This window comes from Jaculus jaculus, chromosome 1 (genome assembly GCF_020740685.1).
Source record: "Jaculus jaculus isolate mJacJac1 chromosome 1, mJacJac1.mat.Y.cur, whole genome shotgun sequence".
In the NCBI taxonomy this organism is placed as follows: Eukaryota; Metazoa; Chordata; class Mammalia; order Rodentia; family Dipodidae; genus Jaculus; species Jaculus jaculus.
The window spans coordinates 193,524,015-193,548,667 of NC_059102.1; the positions used below are offsets into that span (position 1 = coordinate 193,524,015).

At 40.0% G+C, this 24,653-nt stretch overlaps 1 protein-coding gene and 1 non-coding gene across 2 annotated transcripts in view; one reads left to right on the forward strand and one right to left on the reverse strand.

Moving 5' to 3' along the window:
* The window catches only part of LOC101611973 (disintegrin and metalloproteinase domain-containing protein 29), a 177,377-nt gene that overhangs the window by 71,079 nt on the left and 81,645 nt on the right, over window positions 1-24,653 (forward strand). The window lies entirely within an intron of this gene.
* On the reverse strand, window positions 21,454-21,585 carry LOC123457838. The gene has a single exon (XR_006635200.1). It is a non-coding gene; the product is annotated as a small nucleolar RNA SNORA42/SNORA80 family (small nucleolar RNA).

Here is a 24,653-nt window from a genome sequence, read left to right on the forward strand (position 1 = left end):
AAAGGAGGAGATCAAGTTATCGTTATTTGCAGATGGCATGATTCTATATATAAAGGATCCTAAACACTCTACTAGCAAACAGTTAGAGCTGATAAAAACATACAGCCACATAGCAGGATACAAAATAAATACACAGAAATCAGTAGCCTTCATATATGCTAACAACAAACACACAGAGGATAAAATCAGGGAATCACTCCCATTCACAATTGCATCAAAAAAAAAAAAAAATACCTTGGAATAAACCTAACCAAGGAAATAAAGAATCTCTACAATGAGAACTTTAAAACACTCAAGCAAGAAATTGCAGAAGACACTAGAAAGTAGAAAAACATCCCTTGTTCCTGTATTGGAAGAATCAATATTGTGAAAACGGCAATCTTACCAAAAACAATCTACACATTTAATGCAATCCCTAATAAAATTCCAAAAGTATTCTTCATGGAAATAGAAAAAACAATCCAAAAATTCATTTGGAATCACAAAAAACCTCGAATACCTAAAATAATACTGAACAACTAAAATAAGGCTGGTGGTATCACCATACCTGATTTTAACCTATACTACAGAGCCATAGTAACAAAAACAGCGTGATACTGGCACAAAACAGACATATAGATCAGTGGAACAGGATAGAGGACCCAGATGTAAGCCGAAGTAGCTATAGCCACCTGATATTTGATAAAAATGCCCAAAATACTCATTGGAGAAAAGACAGCCTCTTCAGCAAATGGTGTTGGGAAAACTGGATATATATCTGCAGAAGGATGAAATTAGATTCTTCTCTCTCGCCATGCATAAGAATTAAGTCCAAATGGATTAAAGACCTTAACAGCAGACCTGAAATTCTGAAACTGGTAGAGGAAAAAGTAGGGGAAACTCTTCAACATATTGGTCTTGGCAAAGACTTTCTGAATACAACCTCAATTTTTCATGCACTAAAAGCACACATTAATCACTGGGACCTCATGAAATTACAAAGATTTTGCACTGCAAAGGACACAGTGAAAAAAGCAAAGAGGCATCCTACAGAATGGGAAAAAATCTTCACCAGCTATATATCTGATAGACAATTAATATCTAGGATATACAAAGAACACAAAAAGTTAAATAATAAGGAATCAAACAAGCCAATCAAAAAATGGGCTATGGAGCTAAATAGAGCATTCTTAAAGGAAGAAATACGAATGGCACATAAGCATCTAAAAAAATGTTCTATGTCACTAGTCATCAGGGAAATGCAGATTAAAACTACATTGAGATTCCATCTCATTCCTGTCAGATTGGCCACCATCATGAAAACAAATGATCATAAATGTTGGCGGGGATGTGGAAAAAGAGGAACCCTGCTACACTGCTGGTGGGAATGCAATCTGGTCCAGCCATTGTGGAAATCAGTGTGGCGGTTCCTAAAACAGCTAAAGATTGATCTACCATATGACCCAGCTATAGCACTCCTAGGCATATATAATAAGGAATCATCTCATTCCTTAGAAGTATGTGCTCAACCATGTTTATTGCTGCTCAATTTATAATAGCTGGGAAATGGAACTAGCCTAGATGTCTCTCAACTGATGAATGGATAATGAAGATGTGCACATTTATACAATGGAGTTATACTCAGCGGTAAAGAAAAATGAAGTTATGAAATTTGCAGAAAAATAAATGGATCTGGAAAGGATTATACTAAGTGAGGTAACCCAATCTCAGAAAGCCAAGCGGCACATGTTCTCCCTCATATGTGGATCCTACCTACAGATGATTGGGCTTCTGTGTGAGAAAATACTTAGTAGCAGAGGCCAGTAAGTTAAAAAGGAGATATAAAGGGAAGATAAAGAAAGGGAGGAGGGTACTTAATAGGTTGATATTGTATATATGTAAGTGCAATGATTGAGGTGGGGAGGTAATATGATGGAGAATGGAATTTCAAAGGGGAAAGTGGGGGGGGGAGGAAGGGAATTACCATGGGATTTTTTTTTTATAATCATGGAAAATGTTAATAAAAATTTTAGAATAATAGAGTGGGAGAAGCGAAGGAAAGAATATGAGAATGAGAATATGTGTGGGTACACCATGGCCTCCTGCTACTGTAAAAGAACTCTAGACACATATTTCATGTTGTGCATCTTGCTTTATTTGGGTACTGAGGAAGTAATCTTGGTCCATAAGAATTGGCAAAATTTTTGCCTTTAACTCCTGAACAATCTCTCCAACACTGCTATTGAATAATTAACTACATTTTTCAGTGCATTGCATTTGTTAAATATAAATCTGTTTGAATTTTGTTCATATTGCTTTTCAGAAATACCACTTTGTTTGCATTACCTTAATGCTTGATAGCCTTGTTTGAAATAGTAATTACTAATTATTTGTTAGGCAGTTCATAGATCCTCACTATTTTTATGTTGGTTACAGAAATTAATATGGACATGTCTAATTCTCCTAATTTAAGGTTTATTTTAGTCTCTTATTGAACCATGAGTTCATTGATGTACTAGTCTAGTTTGTCAACTTTACCTGGGAATATTCCTGTCTCTACTTCCTAGGTGCAGAGCACCATGCTCAGTTGAACTTTAGGCTTTCAGACTTCAGGAAATGAATTTCTATACTTTAAGCTACTTTCTCTGTGTTATTAATGATAGCAGTTCCATCAAAGTAACATGAAAACTGAAGTTATCATAGACAAATCTAACTACCTACTGTCTATAGCAAGATTACCTCTTTGCAACAACTGCTGGCTGATTGTCTAAATTAATTCAAGATTATCACTGGCAAAAAGACATGGGCTTCTGTCAAAGCAATTGATTACCCACCTGAGGCAAAAGAAAAGACCATATTGCTGAAGGCACTATATGCTGCCGACACAGAGCATGGAAAGATCTCGCTGGGATCCAGAAGACAGCCTGGCCCCAGACAACTGGACAGTCTAATGCTGGTAAGCACTACATGATCTACAGGGAGAAAGTGGCCAACAACAGTCTGAGCAACCAGTGGTCTAAGCTACTCAGAAGCAAACACTTTAACAGGGTGCACATGCCAGTGAAATAGTTGAAGGCAGCCTTGGAGGGTAACCAATATGTTTCTGATTGGCTAAGAGATGTTCTCAGTGTAAAGAAACCTATATCTGGAATTGGGAACCAGGTCAGAATGCTATGGAGACAAATATTATATTCTCCAGTGTGAAGCTCTCACTAGTCTTTGGCTGAAAGAGGGGCTACATACATCAAATTCTCCCTAAATTAATAATGCTTATCCCATTTAAACTATGCTAACTTCACTCTCTGTTGGAGAATTGTTTCTCTTTTTCAGAAGGTAGCAAGACCTAAGGAGATAAACTACCCCTGGTGCTTCAGCCAAGCCGCAGCTGAAACCACAGAGGAATAGGGAAGACAAACAATAGTGTTGCTTCTGTGGTGAGCCTAACAATCAGTGCCAGGGTGAAGGAGATAGACTCTGAGAATATTCAACACTCACCAAGACAGAGACCCAGAGGCTCCTAGGAGCTCATCACTGAAGTGGACTGAAAACAAACCCACCAAGCTCAGAGAATTTTGTGTAAGAGCGGTGGAAAGACTGCAAGAGCCACAGGTTGAGACATCATGCCTAGAGGCATTTACTTCTTTTGAACACTGGCTACTGCTCCCACAACACACAACACAATCCCATGGGGAATACCTGCCACACCACTGAGGAGAGACCCCAGTGGAATAGGGGCAGGGATGAGGGAAAAGAGGGTACCAATGCATGATGGAGCCAGAATGGAAAGGAAACCTGGTTGCCATGTTCTGTAGAATTGAAAACTATCTGTTATTTGGCACCTAAATCTAGAGCTTAAATGAGAGCAACTGGAGGAAGGTATTTATTTTCCTTTTGGTCATGTATGATCTCAAATAAAAACATGTCTGTCCATACAGTTGGTCTTATAAGCAATTCATAAATAGCATATAGCTAAAACAATCATGTAAACTACTAATTAATCTCTTGGTAAGTTATTTAAGATATTACTTCCAATGTATACAACCACCAGTGCTAACCCATGTATGAATACACACAAATATGAAATTATATTTTTGGTCATGTTCATGTTTCTAGAAGAATCTATGTCATTTATTATATCCCCTGAACTCTTAATTATTTAGCCTGAGACTAAACTTGAAAGCTGATGAATTATACTGTAAAATACAATTGTGAAGGAAAATAATAATAGGGCACAAAATTGATGAATTTGGAGAAATAAAGAAATAGAATTTATGAAAGATTAATAGTGTCTGTCCAACTTTAATGTTTTCCTATTACAGTACTACATTGTATTATTATTATTATTGAAAATGTGTAATTTTCTCAGGAGGCTTGTGAAATTGTAATATAAAATACTAAGTACAAATACAGTTTGGTGTAAGTAGTCTTTAAAATTATTTTCATATTGTCTACCTGTAAAATACAACCAGACATGTTTGTACTGTTAAATTTCAAATTGCTAGATTATTAGTAAATAATGATTTTCAATCAGAAGTCATGCTTCATTATAATTACAATATATAATTTCAAGAGATATGGAAAACAAATCAACATATGACCACTTCACTCACAAATGTGAAGTGTTGTCTTTAATTCTTTCTCCTTTTGATCTTTGATCATCTAGGCTCTGAGCATGTATTGGTGTGTAAGTCTATATCAGGCAAATGAATAATGTGGAAGCATTTGAGAGCTACATGTATACCTATTACAGAACACTACTCTAGTAAGAAAATACAAAATAAATAAATAAATAAATAAATAAATCCCAGAGATTAGAAGAGACAAATGAAGTGATAGTGTGGGAATAGGATCCATAGATAAAGGAGCTGTTAATTCCCAAATCTCCAACAGCTAGGAACCTAGCATTCAGAACACCTAAGTTTATGGAGGACACCTGAGTCAATCCACCACATCTATATTTATTGCACAATGGAGCTTTACTCAGATGTACAGAAAAAAAAATTATGATCACTTCATGAAAATTGATGGAGTTGGAAACAAATAATCAAAAACATCAAGCTTAGTCAGGCCCAGAAAAACAAAGACAAAAGGCTGTATGTTCTCTTTCATATGTGGATCATAACTTTTAATTATTGCATATATGTAGGTAAGGGGATGTGAGAGTGAGGTTGGGATACAATCTGAGTAAGGAGACTAAATAAATTGAAAAAGAGACAGAAGGCTGAAGACAAAAGGAAATGTGTAGTATGAAAGTGAAAAAGATTACGTTGGGAAGGGAGCAAAAAAAAAAAGGGGAGGCTTCCAGTCAAGATGGCGACTGCCTAGCTGCACTACAAACAACGAGGGAAAAAAGGCAAGTATTCAAGGGAAATTAGGAACTTTCTGAAGAGGGAGGGCACAGATTGGGATAAAAGAGGGAAGCACACACCCCTGCGACCCACTCCCCGCCACCCCGCCCGCTGCGAATAACTGCATCTGGCGCGGCCCCGCGCCCAGAGGCCCGGCGCCCCGTGCACACCAAGCCCCACGCGCCCCGGCAGCCCAGCGCACCCCACAACCCCCGTGCCCCACACCCGCCACACCCCCCGCAACCCCCCAGCACGCCCCTCCCCCCCAGCGCGCCCCACGCTCCCTATCCACACACGGCAGACGCGGCCCAAGCGAACCAAGGCTTCCCGCGCCCCGGGCACCCAGGCCTGCCCCGCGCCCCTGCGCACCCAAGACCCCTGCGCCCCATCCCCGCGTGATTCGAGACCACCCCACGCCCGCCCCACCCTCCTGCGCGCCCCACCCACCGCGCCTTCCGTGCTCTCTATCCACACACAGCAGGCACGCCCCAAGCGCCCCGCGCCCCCCGCGCGCCCTGAGACCCCCACGACCCACCCCCACGCACCTCGAGCCCCCCCCCGCATGCCCCGCCCCTGCCTCCCCCCCCAGCGCGCCCAACGCTCCCTACCCACACGCGACAGGGGCGCTCAAAGCGCCCCGCAGCGTCCAGCGCCTGGGCGCCCAGGTGTCCCCTGATCCCCCCGTGTGCCCCCAGACTCCCCGCGCCCCACCCCCGCGCTCATCGAGCCCCCCCACCCGTGCACCCCACCCCCGCTGCGCGCCCAGACTGCCCTGCAGCGTCCCACAGCATCCAGCACTCCAGCTTACCTCAGCGTGCTCCACGCCACCTGCGCTACCCGCGACCCCCTGGACCCCCTCAGCCCCCTCCCCCGCGAGATCCGCCCCCTCCCCCCCTGCGAGTCCAGAGCACCCCACGGTATCCCACAGCGCCCCACGCTCCTAGCTGCCCCCCCCTCCCCTCACGCCCTGCTGTTCTCACATCACTTGCCGCCGGTCAGTTTCTGCTGTGTCCTGATTCCGTATCCACATCATCTGCCTCTGCACTACAATTGCACGTGCAGTGGGCCCAGTCCCACAGCAAGAGCCACATAAGTCCACACTGAGTCACTAGCGCCAGCGCAGGTGCCATCCCCCACTCCCCTGAGGCGGAAGAGCACAGACTGTTTACAGACCCCAGTGTACCCAGCCAGAATCTAGGCACCTTCAAGGCTTGCTACCTCAGTCCCTTTTCAAGCTCAAAGGCAGGCAGCTTAGGTGCATTACTGGGTGAGAATTCAGGCAACTTTGGTGCCCCTGTCAGGCTATAGGTAGGCGGCTTTGGCAAGAGTGAGCAAAAACCCAGGCTGCTTACAACTGCCCCAGGCAGCCTTGGTTTTGCATTAACCTAGATCCCAGGCTGCCCCACCCACCTACCTGCTCATACACTGACATGGGTAGACCACAGCGCAAAAGAAATAACACGAAAAATAAAATGGAAGAAAATCCAGACAGATCACCCAGTCCAACAAGGATCACAACAAACCAAAACATACAAGAGTGTTTAGGATCAGAACATCAAGTGGAAGCAATGAACAATGCAACCCTGACCAAACTACTGCTAGATCTGACAGGAAAGCTACAAAGGATAGATAATCGTATGGATGCTACCATCACTAAGCTAGAGCAATATGATAAGACACTGGAAGGAATTCAAAGAGAGCTAAGAGAGTTGAGGGAGAATGAAAAAAAAGAGGACCTTAAAAATCAGCTGGCCACACTAAATGAAAACATAAAGAAATGCAAGGATGATTTCCAAGAATCAGCAAGAAAATCAGAAAATGAGACAAAAAGGGAGCTGGACAAAGCGATGGAAGTGATACATAGGAAGGTAGTAGAAAATGCAAACTTAATTGAACAAGTCCAAAACTCACTAGAGGCTCTCAAGAATAGAGTCAGCGAAGTGGAAGATAGAAATTCTGATGTGGAAGACAGGATGGAAGAAACAGTTCGAGAGTCCAAAAATTTCAGTAAGTTCAAAAGTTCCTGTGAACAGAACATGAGAGAATTGTGGGATACACTTAAACGTCCTAATATCAGAATCATTGGAATACCAGAAGGAGAAGAATTTCAGACCAAAGGCATGGAGAACTTATTTAACACAATAATTGAAGAAAACTTCCCCCGTCTCTTAAAAGAAAGGCCCATCAAGATTCAAGAAGCAAACAGAACTCCTAACCGACTAGACCAAAGGAGAAACTCCCCAAGGCATATTATCATTAAGCCTCTAAACATTGACACCAAGGAAAAAATCCTAAAAGCAGCTAGGGAAAAACAGCACACCACTTTCAAAGGAAACCCCATCAGAATAACTTCAGACTTCTCAATGGAAACCCTGAAAGCTAGAAGGGCCTGGAATGATACTCTCCAAACGCTAAGAAACTATGGCTTTCAACCTAAACTACTCTACCCAGCAAAAGTCTCCCTTATAATAGATGGTGAAAGGAAAACTTTCCATGATAAAACTCAGCTTTACAATTATATGAACACAAAACCAAACCTACAGAAAGTACTCCAGGAAATTCTCCACAGAGAGGAAATAAATAACCAAACACAAATGCCTACAAGAAGAAGATCACAGCAATCAAACCCAGAGTAGATACAAAAAAAAAAAAAAAAAAATTCCATGGAAATGCCAACACACCCCTACCACCACAAAATGACAGGGATCAAATCAAATCTCACAGTCATCACCCTAAACATTAATGGCCTTAATTCACCCAAGAGACACAGGCTAACAGGGTGGATCAAAAAATTAGACCCCTCAATCTGCTGCCTTCAAGAAACCCACCTTACCACTAAAGACAGAAACCTCCTCAGGGTGAAAGGGTGGAAAACAATATTCCAAGCAAATGGGAATAAGAAACAAGCAGGTGTAGCTATATTAATATCAGATAAAGTTGACTTCAAACCAAAAACAATCAAAAAAGACAAAGAAGGCTACTTCCTACTTGTAAAGGGAACAATCCATCAAGAGGATATTACAATCATAAATCTGTATGCACCAAACACAGGGGCACCGCAGTTCATAAAACAAAACCTACTTGACAATAAAACAGAAATAACCACCAACACCATCATAGCTGGGGACTTTAACACACCATTATCAGTAATAGACAGATCATCCAAACAGAAGCTCAACAGGGAAGTAAGAGAGCTCAACAAAACCATAGAGCACTTAGACCTAACAGACATCTACAGAACTTTCCACCCCAAATCCACAGACTACACATTCTTCTCAGCAGCCCATGGAACATTCTCTAAAATAGACCATATACTGGGTCACAAAGATAGCCTCCACATATTTAGGAAAATCGACATAATTCCCTGCATGATATCAGATCATAATGCTATATTCCTAGAAATCAACAACAAAAAAACCAACAAGAGCCCCAACGGCAACTGGAAACTGAATAGCACACTCTTAAACAATAAATGGATAGTGGATGAAATAAAAAATGAAATTGCAAAATTCCTGGAATTGAATGACAATGAGAACACATCATACCAAAACTTGTGGGACACAATGAAGGCAGTCCTCAGGGGAAAATTCATAGCACTCAATGCCTTCATAAAAAAGACAGAAAGATATCAAATCAATAGCCTAACCATCCACCTAAAGGCATTGGAAAAACAAGAAAAATCCAACCCAAAGAGCTCCAGAAGGAAAGAAATAATTAAAATCAGAGCAAAAATTAATGAATTGGAAACCAAGGAAACAATTAAGGCAATTGACAAAACAAAGACCTGGTTCTTTGAAAAAATAAACAAGATTGACAAACCTCTGGCCAATTTGATCAAGCAAAAAAAGGAGAGACTCCAAATTAACAAAATTCAAAATGAAAAAGGAGAGATTACAACAGACATCAGTGAAATCGGCAGAATCATCAGGACTTATTTCAAAAACCTCTACTCCACAAAACTGGAAAATGTGGAGGAGATGGATAAATTCCTGGATGCATATCATCTACCAAAGCTAAACTCAGAGCAGATCAACCACTTCAATGAACCCATCACGCTCATGGAGATTGAAAAAGTAATAAAAAACCTCCCAAAAAAGAAGAGTCCAGGACCAGATGGATTCCCAGCCGAATTTTATCAAACCTTCATGGAAGAACTCAAACCAATCTTCCTAAAACTGTGTCACACAATTGAAGAACAGGGAAAACTACCCAACTCCTTCTATGAAGCTAGTATCACCCTAATCCCAAAACCAGGCAGAGACGCCACAAGAAAAGAAAACTATCGGCCTATTTCCCTAATGAACATAGACGCAAAGATCCTCAACAAAATTCTCGCAAACCGAATCCAACAACACATCAAAAGCATTATCCACCTTGACCAAGTGGGATTTATCCCAGGAACACAAGGGTGGTTCAACATACGAAAATCTGTCAATGTAATACACCACATAAACAAGCTTAAACATAAAAATCACATGATCATTTCGATAGATGCAGAGAAGGCCTTTGACAAGATACAACATCACTTCATGATCAAAACATTGGAGAGAATCGGTATGGCCGGTTCACATCTTAATATAATAAAGGCAATATACAAAGCTCCAAAGGCCCAAATAATTCTTAATGGAGAGAGACTGGAGGAATTCCCATTGAGATCAGGAACAAGACAGGGATGTCCTCTCTCACCTCTGCTTTTCAATATAGTTCTGGAAGTCCTAGCTCAAGCAATAAGACAGGAGAAGGAAATAAAAGGGATACAATTTGGAAAGGAAGAAGTTAAGTTAGCTCTATTCGCTGATGACATGATTGTATATGTAAGTTACCCGATAGACTCCATCCCAAAACTCCTGAAGGTGATTAACTCCTATAGCAAAGTAGCAGGATACAAAATCAACGCACAAAAATCGGAAGCATTTCTGTATGCAAATGACAAAGACACAGAAAAAGAAATAAAGGACATAGTCCCATTTTCAATAGCAAAAAATAAAATAAAATACCTAGGAATAACGTTAACCAAGGAAGTAAAAGATCTATACAACGAAAATATAAAAACTCTCAAAAAAGAAATTGAGGAGGACTTGAAACGATGGAAAGACCTCCCATGCTCCTGGATAGGCAGAATTAACATTGTGAAGATGACAATCCTACCAAAGGCAATATATAGATTTAACGCAATTCCAATTAAAATCCCTACAATGTTCTTCACAGACATAGAAAAAATGATCTCAAATTTCATATGGAAAGGCAGAAAGCCTCGCATATCCAAACATATCCTCAGCAAAAGAAATACCTCTGGTGGCATCACCATACCCGATATAAAGTTATACTACAAAGCCATAGTAATAAAAACAGCATGGTACTGGCATAAAAACAGGAGTATAGACCAATGGAATAGACTTGAGGACCCGGATTTTGGGCCAAGCAACTATAGCTACTTGATATTCGACAAAGGCCCAAACAATATAGACTGGAAAAAAGATAGCATCTTCAACAAATGGTGCTGGACAAACTGGATAACCACATGCAGGAAACTAAAACTTGATCCACACATTTCACCATGCACAACACTCAAATCCAAATGGATCAAAGACCTCAACATAAGACCAGAAACTCGAAAACTACTGGAAGAAAATTTAGGAAGTACTTTCCATGATATAGGAATGGGAAAAGACTTCCTGAATAAAACCCCAGTGGCTCAAGTTCTTAAACAGTCACTCAACCATTGGGATCATATGAAGCTGAAGAGTTTCTTTACAGATAAGCATATAATAAACAAAGCCAATAGAATACCCACAGAGTGGGAGAAAATATTTGCAGGTTATCCAACTGATAGAGGCCTTATCTCTAGAATTTACAAAGAACTCAAAAGTCTAAACAATAAGAAGACAAATACCCCACTCACAAAATGGGGCACAGAGTTAAACAGGCAATTCACAGAGGAAGAGATACAAATGGCAAACACACACCTAAGAAAATGTTCATCATCCCTAATCATCAGAGAAATGCAAATTAAAACAACTATGAGATTCCACCTTACCCCAATAAGGATAGCCAACATCAAAAGGTCAAATGAAAATAAATGCTGGCGAGGATGTGGAGAAGCAGGGACACTCATTCACTGTTGGTGGGAATGCAGGATGGTACAGCCACTTTGGAAAGCAATATGGAGACTCCTGAAAAAGCTGACTATAGAAATACCAACAGACCCAGTTATACCATTACTGGGCATGTACCCTAAAACCTTCAAACCAAAAGCCAGAGAGATTTGCTCAACCATGTTAGTAGCAGCTCAATTCGTAATAGCTAAAAGCTGGAATCAACCCAGATGTCCATCATTAGAAGAATGGATAACAAAGATGTGGTATATCTACACAATGGAATTCTATACAGCAGTAAGAAAAACGACATAAAGAAATTTGAGGAAAAATGGTTGAACCTGGAACAGATCATTCTCAGCGAACTTACCCAATCACAGAAAAAAAATCGACACATAGTCTCACTCATCTGCAACACCTAACCTGAATTTGCCCAAGATGCCTTACATACCCAGCAAGTACCTCATGGAGTAGACAATAAGATGGATGGGAGGGCGGGGAGGGAATCAAAGGGTGGAAAACAGTAATCCGGACCCAAACGGCAATGGTACCATAAAATTCTACTTCCTAAAAGACAGACCAAATGACTGAACCTTCACTAGTCCCTTACAGGAAACACCTGAACCACAAGACACTGGAGAGGGTAGGATCAAGACTGACCTAAATCTCCTACATCTTCCCTCCCTCCCTCTCCCCCTCTCCCCTCTATCTCTGTTCTCTCTAACTCTTGTATATTAGTTATCTTTTTCCTCAATTTCTTAGTGGACACTGACCTGTAACCCCCACTTCCAGCTTGGGCCTACATTCCACAATGAGCTTTTGAACAAAGAAACCTTCAAGGTTTCCCAAAACAATGACAGACTTCTGTCAGAGTAATTGATGACCCACCAAAGACCAGTGGTAAGACCCTATTGCTGAAGACTCCATACGCAGCTGACACGTAAAATGGAATGACATGGCTGGAAGCCAGGAGAGAGTCAGTCCCCAGACAGTCAGCGTGTCTAGTGCCAGAAGGCGCTACATAGGCGACTGGGGGAAGTGACCAAGATCTGTCCAAGCAACACATTGTTTAACCTAAGTAGCAACAATTAACCGGATGTGATACCCATACAAGTGCAATAGTGGTACACAGCCATGGTGAGGAATCAATTGCTCTTGATTTGGCTAACTGATCCACTCAGTGGTACTAGACCCTTAGCTGGAGCTGGGAAACAAGTCAGAACCATACCCAAACACAAGCCCACTCTACAATATCAAGCTACCATCAATCACGGGGTATAAGAGGGCCTACACCTATCAAACTGTCTATCAAAAAAGTAAGTGTTATCTCAATTTTCTGGGTGCTAACTCACTCTCCGTTGGAGAATCTGCTTCTCTTTTCCAGATAGATGCAGATCGTAAGAAGAAAGCTGCCCCAACATACCTCAGAAGGGGCCCAACTGAAACTAAGGACAACTGGCGAAATAAGCAAGGGTGATGTTTTCCTGTGAACTGGATACCAGCACAAAGGGGAAGGAGATCAATGCAGAGAAAAATCAACTCCCACCAAATCAGAGAGCCAGAGCCTCAGAGGCCCCCAACACCTCAGCACTGAAGCAGACCAAAAATGAACCCAACATGGCTCAGGGAAATCTTGCGGAAGAGGGGGCGGAAAGAATGTCAGAGTTATATGTTGGGTCATGATTTTCAGAGACATTTATCATACTAATAACTGGGGGCTAACTCCACAATGCACGACCCATTTTCAATAATAAGGAGGGTCTAATGGGAGTGGGTAGATCACAGATGAGCCTAAACAATGGTACCAAACTGCCTGTATTTACTGAAAAGAAAACTAATAAATTAAATTTTAAAAAAAAAAAAAAGGGTAAGTGCGAAAGGCAAAGGGGAAACACAAAACAAAATTTGTTAGAGAACACTATAATAAAAACTAATTATTTATGTTAATAATATTTGGTTTGTTTTTCATGGTAGGGTCTCACTGTTGAGCCCAGGCTGACCTGGAACTCACTGCAATCTCAGTGTGGCCTAAAACTCACAACGATCCATCCATCTCTGCCTCCCAAGTGCTGGGATTAAAGGTGTGCCCCATCATGCCTGGTATTAGTAATGTTTTAATTTCAAAAAATTAACAGACATACTCAAAAGGGGCCCAACTGAAACTAAGGACAATTGGCAAAACAAGCAAGGATGATGTTTTCCTGTGAACCGGATACCAGCACAAAGGGGAAGGAGACCAACACAGAGAAAAATCAACTCCTACCAAATCAGAGAGCCAGAGCCTCAGAGGCCCCCAACACCTCAGCACTGAAGCAGACCAAAAATGAACCCAACATGGCTCAGGGAAATTTTGCAGAAGAGGGGGCGGAAAGAATGTCAGAGTCACATGTTGGGTCATGATTTGCAGAGACATTTATCATACCAATAACTGGGGGCTAACTCCACAATGTATGACCCATTTTCATCAATAAGGAGGGTCCAATGGGAGGGGGTAGATCACAGATGAGCCTAAACAATGGTACCAAACTGCCTGTATTTACTGAAAAGAAAACTAATAAATTAAATTTAAAAAAAAAAAAACCTTGCAAGATAATAGATGAGGAAGAAATATTTTTAGAGTCTTATTGGCAATAAATTATTATCTTACATTTAAAATATATTTAAGATCAGGAATTAAACTCACATGAGTCAAAGAAACAAAAAAAAATAAGTGCTTGATATGCACATCTTTCTATGATATGCTATTAGGTTAGGCTATCTTATCCTTATTTTGTCTAATTTAACTTTTAAACATCTTTCATTATATTCTGTGTTTTATTTTCATTGCTATGTTAGCTCTATGTTGTAAGGAGTGGCAAAAACCAACAAAACCATTGAGAAAGTTGTGAGAATTTTGGTCAATAGCAGTTGAACTAATGAGTCAAGAATCATACTACAAGACAGTAGGTAAAACAATGAGAAATTAGTAGGAAGGTAACATGTAAAGTTATATTACTCAATCTATAAATTTGACAAATTTAAATTAAATATGGAAGTTTATGGTGAACTTTTTTAATATATGAGCATTAGGATGGTTGAGACATAAAAGAACATAGGTTGTATTCATTATGCTTTGATTAGCAAATGTAAAAGAAGTGTTTCAAAGGCAAAATAAACAAAACTCAAGGATGCATATGTTATTCACTAAACACAGTGAGAATACAAATGACATCTTTGGTGTAAAAGAGGATATCAGACAATGACTTTTTAGATTGAGCAAGGCCTTAGGGGCCTGCTGTAAGAATAAGAAATATAGAGGACTTCCAGTCAAGATGGCATCTGCCTAACCATGCTGCACCTTCGGGTGAAGGAAAGGCAAGACCTTTAGGGTTCATTGGGTCTTCTAGGGATGAAGAGACTCTAATAGACTTCCAATGGACTTGAGAAAATGGAATGATCTCTGGTCATTTGAAATAGATGACCTCCAATATATCCAGTGTTTTATTAGTCTGTAGTTTGCATATGCAGCCATCTGGCTGGAGGTGGGGTCACTGGATGGATCTTAAGGTGTGGTGGTGGGTTTCAGATTTCGATCTGAAGATATGCAAACTGTGTTTATCTGGAGGTCCTGTAGTATGCTGTGTGGCTTTTGCCTTTTGGCTTTTAGGTGTGTGCTTTCTCTCTGTATTTGGTTCTGCAAAAGCAGGCCAGCTTCTTCTGCTATCATGAAACTTACCCTGGATATGTAAGCTTCAATAAATATCCCTTCCTCCATAACTGTACCTGGTCTGGAAGTTCATCACAGTGAACCTGAAGTTGTCTGTTACATACGTTGGTACCAAGGAGTGGGCTAAGATGAACCTGACCATGTGGATGTTGGTCTTTTGTAACTTATGTTTTGGAGGAATGGGCATGGACTTTGTGCTTGCAACTGCAGATGACTTCTGGATTGGTAATCCAAGTTTTATGAACTGTTCTGATGAGATTTTGAGAAGGCTAAGTGCAGACAGTATTGAACTTCAAGGCTTGGCTTATGAACTTTCTAAGGGGAAGGAAAGATAGAAGAGGACTTTGTTGTAACTGGGCTAATGGCATAAGGATTTGCTGCATTCTGCTGCCCAGGCCCAGAAAGTTTGATCAAGGTTAAATTTTTAATGGACTGATGTGTTTGGTTAAAGATAATTGGACTGAGATATTTAAGATTTTTAAGCTGGAAAATCTCAAGCAAGTTAAAATTACAGGCACTAAGACTGGTTTTAGGTTACTGAACCTGCTATTGTCAAACATATTAGTAATCTTAAGGAAGATGGACCAACTGCTTTACCTTAAAACAATATAAAGGATGCCTGAGGAAAGACTATCATAAAATTGCAATCTCTTTTGGAAAGAGTTGACTGGAGAAGGAACCTGCTTTTCAAGGTTACAATTTATTTTATCCCTGAATTAAGAATATGGCTGTTGCCGGGCGTGGTAGCGCACGCCTTTAATCGCAGCACTCGGGAGGCAGAGGTAGGAGGATCGCCGTGAGTTCGAGGCCACCCTGAGACTAAATAGTGAATTCCAGGTCAGCCTGAGCCAGAGTGAGACCCTACCTCGAAAAACCAAAAAAAAAAAAAAAGAATATGGCTGTGTCCAGAACACTTGGTATTGGTTTCAGAAGCATGAAAAATGTGTAAAGTGGTCATAAATTGCACAAAGTTCCAGGAGCTCCTGCTGAGATTCAGTATGAGTCAGGGCCTGATGTGCTGATACTATGAAAGAGCCTTTTTGCCAGATTCTCCAGCAGGTAGGGCTATAGGAGAGCCAGTCCCATCAGTCTCTCCTTGGGGCTGAGCAGGATGGAGAGTGTTGACGACCCAGACCCTCTCCTAGTCACCGGAGAGAAACACACTGGATTGGGAGACTTGTCAAAGCAGGATCTCATTTTATTGTATCAAGCAGGCACTTATGTATCATCAAAGTAGGGGATGGGAATCTTAGGATGGGGTGAGAATTAAGGGTCAATAATATTTCACCACATTAGTAGTAGCTGGGTGGAGGCAGTTTTAAGTCAGGCCTTGCTGAGTCATTTCTATGCAGAAGTCATAGGCCAAACACAGGCAGCCAAACTCTAGCCAGGCACAGGAAGTTCCACTGGGCCTCGCATTGGGACTTCTTTAGGCCCAACACTTTTTGAAGATGGACCATTGTTTGCGTAAAGACCTGAAGATGTTTTGGATATACGAGGACTGTGCAAGTGCTACCATGGAGCACAATGTTGGCTTAGGATGGAAGTGTTCCCTGGCTACTCTGTCCAGCTGGAGGGGCGGAATTGGAAAATCTGGAGACTGGAAGTCTCTGGTTATATTGAACTTGAACTGCAGAAGTTTGATGTTTGTTTGATGGTGGTTGAGTTTGCATTGTTTCAGTCTCTCCTTGCTATGTATAATACCAGTTGAAAATGTTCATTCAGTGCCTTTGTGTGTTGGAAGTATTTAACTTGTTCAATTTTATAGGACTTACTATCTTAAATTGGTCAAGACTGTGGAGACCTTTAAAATTGAACTGAGTACAGTTTAAAATATGTGGTGGTTATGAATCTATTAGGGGCAAGGAGTAGGATATGGTACTTTGAATAGATGGCCTGCAATATATTTAGCGTTTTATTATTTTTTAGTTTGCATCTCCAGCCACCTGGCTGGAGGTGGAGTCGATAGGTAGATCTTAAAATGTGGTGATGGGTTTGAGGTTCCAATCTGAAGATACGTACTGTGCCTAGCTGGAGGTCCTGAAGTGTGCTGTCCTGAGTGGCTTTTTCCTTTTATGCTTGTGCTTCTTTTTCTGTGTTTGGTCCTATGAAGGAAAGGCAGCTTCTTCTGCTATCATGGAGCTTCCCCTGATCTGTAAGCTTCAATAAATACCCTTGCATCCATAACTGTGCATGGTCTGGAAGTTCATCTCAGCAAACCTGAAGCTTTCTGCTACAACCGTACATGCTCCTGGATAGGCAGTATTAACTTTGTGAAAATGGCAATCTTACCAAAGGCAATATACAGATTTAATGCAATAGCAATAAGAATCCCAACATTATTCTTCACAGAGATGAAAAGGTGTTCTTAAAATTCATATGGAGTGGCAGAAGGACTTGGATATCCAAGCATATCCTCAGCAAAAGAAACACCTTTGGAGTCATCACCATACCTGATCTAAAGCTATATTACAAAGCCATAGTAATAAAAACAATAAGGTACTGCCATAAAAATAGGATTACAGACCAGTGGAATAGAATTGAGGACCAGTCCATTGTGTCAAGTAACTATAGATACTTGATATTTGACAAAGGTTCTAACAATATAGGCTGTTAAAAAGAGAGCACCTTCACTGGGCATGGTGGTGCACTTCAATCCCAACTCTTGGGAGGCAAAGGTAGGAGGACCGCTATGAGTTTGAGGCCACCCTGGGACTACATAGTGAATTCCAGGTCAGCCTGGGCTACAGTGAGACTCTACATCAAAAAAAAAAAAAAAAAAAGAAAGAAAGAAAGAAAGAAAGAAAGAAAAGAAAAGAAAAAAGAAAAAAAAGAGCATTCAACAAATGGCACTGGACAAACTGGATAACCATATGCAGGAAACTGAAACTCAATCCTCACATCTTGCCATACACAGAAATCAAGCCCAAATGTATCAAAAACCTCAATGTAAGACCAGAAACAGGAAGAAATAATAGGAGGAATTTTTCATGTATAGAAATGGAGAAAGGCTTCCTGAACAAAACCCTAGTAGCTCAGAAACTTAAACAAGCACTCAACCATTGGGATCTCATGAAGCTGAAATGGTTCCTTACAGATAAATATACAATAAGCAAAGCCAATAGATTACCCACAGGATGGGAGAAATTTTTTTCTGGATATACAACTGACAGAGGTCTAATTTCTAGTATCTACAAAGAACTCAAAAATATAAACAATTAAAAAGTCAAACAACCCACTCACAAAATGGGGCAAATAACTGTACATGGAGTTCTCAGAGGAATAAATACAAATAGCAATCACACACTTAAGAAAATGTTCATCATCTCTAATCATCAGGGAAATGCAAATTAAAACAACTATGAGATGCTACCTCACTCCAGTAAGGATATCAAACATTAAAAAATCAAATGAAAACAAATGTTGGTGAGGATGTGAAGAAATAGGAACTCTCATTCACTGTAGGTGGAAATATAAGATGGTGCAACCATGAAAGCAATATGGAGACTCCTAAGAAGGTTGAACATAGAGTTACCAACAGATCCAGTTATTCCCTTACTGGGAATTTACCAAAAAAGCATTATGCTTCAGTTCAGAGAGATTTGCTCATCCATGTTTATAGCTTCTCATTTCCTAATATCTAAGACCTAGAATCAACCCAGATGTCCATCATTAGACAAATGGATCACCAAAATGTGGTATATCTGCATTATGGAATTCTACACATCAGTAAGGAAAAATGACAGAAAGAAATTTGAAGAAAAATGATCAAATCTGGAACAGATCATTCTCACCTAATCACAGAAAGATAATGGTCACATGGTCTCACTCATTTGTGGATCCTAACCTGAATCTACACAAGATTCTGACATACCTAATAAGCATTCTGATGGCTGGATAATAGGGATGGTATGGTGAGAAGGGAAGGGAAGGGTGCGGTGGGAGAGACAAAACTAGACCCAAATGGCAATGGTACCATTAAATTCTACATCCTAAATGACAGGCTAAATGGTTGGAGCTTCATCAGGCCCTTAGAGAGAACACCTGAATCACAGGGCTGTGGAGAGTGTATGATGAAGACTAACATTAATATTCTCCTGTTTCTCTCTCTTTCTTTTCTCCCTTTTCTTTATCTCTTTTATATTACCTTTGTCTTCCTTCTTTTTCTTGGTTTTGGCCAGTAACTCCAAGTACCAGCATTTGGTTCACATCCACAATGATATGTTGATCAGAGAGACCCACAAGGTTTTCCAAGAGAAGACAGATTTCTGTAAGAGTACTTTATGACCCATCAAAGGTTAGTGGTAAGACTCTACTGTTGCAGACACCATAAGCTGTTGGTATGGGATATGTCTGGAAGAAAGTTAGTCCAAAGACAGTTAGCTCTTCGAGTGCCAGAAGATGCCACATGAGAGAATGGGGGAAAATGACCAACATCTGTCCAAGAAACAAGTGATCTAAGCAACTCAGAAGCAAAAAAACCTGATGTGATGCTCACACAAGTGGAGTAGTGGCACAAGCCATAGTGGATAACCAACTGCTCTTGATTTTCCTCACTGATCTGCTCAGTGGAATGGAACCCATAGCTGGATCTGGTTAAAAAAAAAATAAGTCATGTCCAAAAAATGAGCCTGCTCTTTATTATCAAGCTTCCACCAATCATGGGCTACAATAGAGTCTACACCTATTAAATTATCTCTAAAATAATAATGGTTACCATTTATCTGGTGCTGATGTCACTCTCTGTTGGAGAATTTGCTCCTCTTTTCCTGAGGAGACAATCAGCCCATTGCACCTCACCAGGGCCCCAACTGAAACCAAGATTAGTTGGGGAAATTAGCAAGAGTGCTGCTTTCTTGGTTAATGTGGTACCAGCACAAGTGTGAAGGAGATAGACTTAGAGAACACTCAATTTTTATCAAACCAGATATCTAGAGACACAAAGGCTCCCAAAACCTCATCACTGAAGTAGACCTAAAACAAGCCCATAATGGCTCAAGGCAATTTGTGGAATAGGGGGTGGAAAGATTGTTAGAGCCACATGTTAGGGCATTATGCACAGAGACATTGTCTCTTCTCCATAACTGATTTCTAACCACACAATGCATGTCCCACATTCCCCAGTGAGGAGGGTACCTGTGGAGGGGGGAGGACAGGTTGGAGGCTAATCATGCTACCAACATGGCTACATACACACTGTGTACATAACTAATAAAAAAATTAAAGTAAGAAAATAATAAGAAATGTAAATTTATAATGAGATATCTATATTGTATATGAGAATTTGGAAAAGGGAAAACTTCCCATCAATAAGAGGAATACTTGAGCTATGTTTTTAAATACTGAAATCTGGGATTGGAATCATGGCTCAGTTTTTAAAGGTGCTTGCTTGCAAAGACTGAAGGCCTGGGTTCAATTTCCCAGTACACACCTAAAGCTGGTTGCATGTGTCTGGAGTGGGATTTCAGGGGTCATAGGCCTTGGCATGCCCTATCTCTCATCCTCTGTAACAAAATATGTCAATGAAATCTTTTAATATTTAGGTCAGAATAAGTTCTGTGTAAAGAAGCATAAAGAGAAAACAGACCTTGCTACTTTGTATGAAAGGAAGGATCCATTATTGATAGGAAAATCACTAGAAATGAAGAATTCCAAAAATTTAGAATTTCCTCAAGATTATAAAAACAGGTGTAGGTACCAGGGTGTGATATGATAGGTATGGAATCTAGACTCTTTCATTTTTATATTACCTACTATGGGAAGTGATATTTGGTGTGTCTTATATGTGTAAGAACATATCAACTCTGTTATTTTCAGTGACATAAATAGGTCTTATGCTAATTTCATTTTTTTAAAAAATACTTCATTACTCAAATGATCTTGTGAAGACTGGATAGGCTCACTGGTTAAATAAAAGTAGGTGTTTTACATGTACTGAATGCAAATGTAAAGATCCAACAAATTGCTCTACTTAAATGTATATTTCAGTTCAGGAATTCATTAGATATGAATCATTCATTTAAGTTTTCCAAGAGTGCATCAGCATGCTTACATATTATGTGCATTTCCCAATATTTCCCTTATTACAAAGCAACAAATCAATGTTTGATGCTAGCTACTGTAATGTACTAGTTTCTCATGTTCACAAAATATGAAATGACAGGTGTTTCATAATACATTCACATTCAAAACTATGCCATTTTCATAAAATATATGAACTATATAAACATATGCTTAATATTTGAAGTATATATATTTATAATATTTTAATGGGCAGGAATAAATATATATTTGATCTTCTGGACGACTTTTTTTTTTTTTTTTCTAATGTGCAACCCACTTCAGTGCCAGCAGCCTACAGGAAGAGGCCAGGCAATGGTTCGGGGCCAGTTTGCTCTGGCATGGGACACTATGACAGGACCAGGGGTACAGGCCTGCCACAAATCCAAATCCATGTCCCTGGATGACTTTTATAATGGAAACAAATCAGTTTCAGTGCCCATGTTCCCCATGATATCATACACCTTTTTGTTAAGAAGAGGCATGGTAAATATCTTGGCCTAGCCAATGTTGGGATAGTATGCTTGCAAATGAATGTATAACTGTGAAATTGATAGCATCCTTTCAGAAATTTTCCCTATACTTGCAGTGCTGTGTCACTTGCATAACTTGCATATGTCACATGATGTTCCTGAAACATGTCCCTGTGGGCACAAAGCTGCATAATGTACCCAAGGAAACCAGATTCAGTAACTAGTTTTTCTTAAATGTGGAACATGGGTTTTTAAAAAATATTTTATTTTTATTTATTTATTTGAGAGAAAGAGAGATAGGTACAGACATAGGAAGGTAGACAGAGAGAATGGGCGTGCCAGGGCTTCCAGCCACTGCAAACGAATTCCAGACTCATGTGCCCCCTTGGGCATCTGGCTAATGTGGGTCCTGGGGAATCAAGACTTGAACTGCAGTCCTTAGGCTTCACAGGCAAGCGCTTAACCGCTAAGCCATCTCTCCAGCCCTGGAACATGGTTTTTAAAATGGAGCTGTTTATGCAATATACCAAAGCCAACTTTAAACATTTTCTGAGAGAAATGAAGTGGGAATTGTATTGTTGAAGAAGGAGAGGAATGTGACTGTGGATTGTTAAAATAATGTACAACTGACCCATGTTGTATTAACAACTATACCCTGGAACATGGATCTTCTTGTGTTTCTGGTCTGTGTTGCAAAAACTGACAGTTCCTGTCATCAGGTGTTGTGTGTAGAAAACAGGCCAGCATGTGTGATCTTCTAGAGTGGTGTAATGGACTTCACATGAGTGTCTGGAAGATGTGTATGTGGAAGATGGGAGCCCTGTCTAGGTAACAGGTTCTGCTATAAAAAGGAATGCAATGAACATGATGAGCAGTCTAAGTATATTTTTGGCAGAAAATCAAAACTAAAATTGGAATTGCTACTTGGCAATGAATATATGAGGTGACCATATTGGTCACCGTGGTATAAAAGATGATTCATATGTAAGATGTAATAGGTCAAATATCTTTTGTGGTCATGTTCAGTGTAAAGATGTGGCAGAAATTCCCACTTTGAAAGATCATGCAACTATTCATTGGACTCCAGTTGAGGTTATCAAATGTGGTACTGACTACCATTGAGATATGACCATACTGAATCTTGTTAATGTGAGAGATAGCACAAAGTGTGGTCTAGAACATGTGTGCATGTATAAGAAATGTGTCTCCACATCCACTTTGGATGATGACTGTTTAGCTGATACTTGTAATATGAGCAGAATGTGCAATAACAAACATCACTGCCATTGTGATGAAGAATGAGCTTCACCAGACTGCCTGTTGATGATAGAGGCAATGCTGGCAGTGTTCCACCTCCAAGTCTCCTAATAGTTATCCTACTTCCATAATATTCATGTTCTTTATTTTCTAAATTTCTCTGCCTTTCCTTTTCCTTCTTGTTTTGGTGATGCATAGTAAGAAAGAAAAGGAAAATATTCAACCTTCACATATGGAATAAAACAGTAATAATCAAAATTTAAGTACAGAAGAGCAAAGAATTCATTATTCACCTATGTGTTGGTTGATTCAGGTGTACCCCATAAACTTAGGGGTTCTGAATGCTAGATTCCAAGCTGATGGAGATTTGGAAATTAATGCCTCCTGGAAACAGTGTATTGTTGGGGGCAGGCTTATAAGTGTTATAGCAAGTTTCCCCTTTCTAGTGTTTGGCACACTCTCCTGTTCCTGTTGTCCACCTTATGTTAGCCAGGGGTAATGTCCACCCTCTCCTCATGCCATCGTTTTCCCTGCCATCGAGGAGCTTCCACTTGAGCCAGTAAGCCAAAATAAAACTCTTTTTCCGACAAGCTGCTCTTGGATTGGTGAGTTCTACCAGCAATGCAAAATTGACTGCAACAACCTAGAAATGCAAAATAAAGTGTTTACCTACCAAAGTAAAGCCAAGTACTCACCCTTCATTTATGAAATAATAAAATAGTCGTCCTTCAACTCATGCCTAATATATGGCATTTCAACTCTGGATATAACATGATGCCATCTTTGAGCAGGCAATGCTTTGGCCTGGTAGGTATGCCAAATTTGGAGTAGTGATGACCAGATCTATGGCTATGGTAATGGAGCTACTGATACTACCTAGTAGGTGGAGAAACAAGTGGGGCTGGGCTGTAACACATCAAGGCCTGTGCTCACTGATACACCTCTTCCAGCAAAGCTTTACCTCCCAAAGGCTGCAGATTAATTATGAAGCTTAATCACAAACAAATGAGCTTATGAGGGACATTTTATATCCAAATTGCCATATTGTGCAAACTGAGTTCAGCAAAATACAGTGCTGTGGTATTTCCTTTGAACTAGATGTGTCAAGTGTATGGTTCATCAAACCATGAACAATCTCATCAGAAAAGAAGGAAAAAAACATCCTATTTTGCAATAGATTAAGTCATATTCTGTTTTGAGAGAAATTAGGGAAGAAGAAAGAATGACTAAAGTAAAACTGGATAGTTCTGTTGGAATATAAAAGAATGTTAGGGTAAGTAAGTAGCTATATGAAGAGAAAAATATCATACCTTTCTTTTATGCCTCTTTGGAGAAAGATATATCTCTGCCTTCAGCATAAATAAGCACTGCCATTATAAACAGTCCATTGACTATGTCAACCAGCAAACATATCACTCTGCTTTATCCAAAAATCTTTTAGCACTTGAAAAGATTAGGAGAGACAGACAAAGAGAAACCAATTTAAACTAAAAGTCTGAGCTATAGAAAATCTCAAAAGACTATATGAGATGAACATTGCCGTTTTTTATATTTACATTAATTTAACAGACTCTGATTCATTTCATTTCTCCCACAATTCATGAAAACAGCAAAAAAAAAAAACAAAAAAACATATGTGTGTGTGTGTGTGTGTGTGTGTATCAAATTAAAATCTCAAAGGCTAAGGCTATTTACCATGATCTTTATTAAATCTTTTATAACTTTCTATATAGAT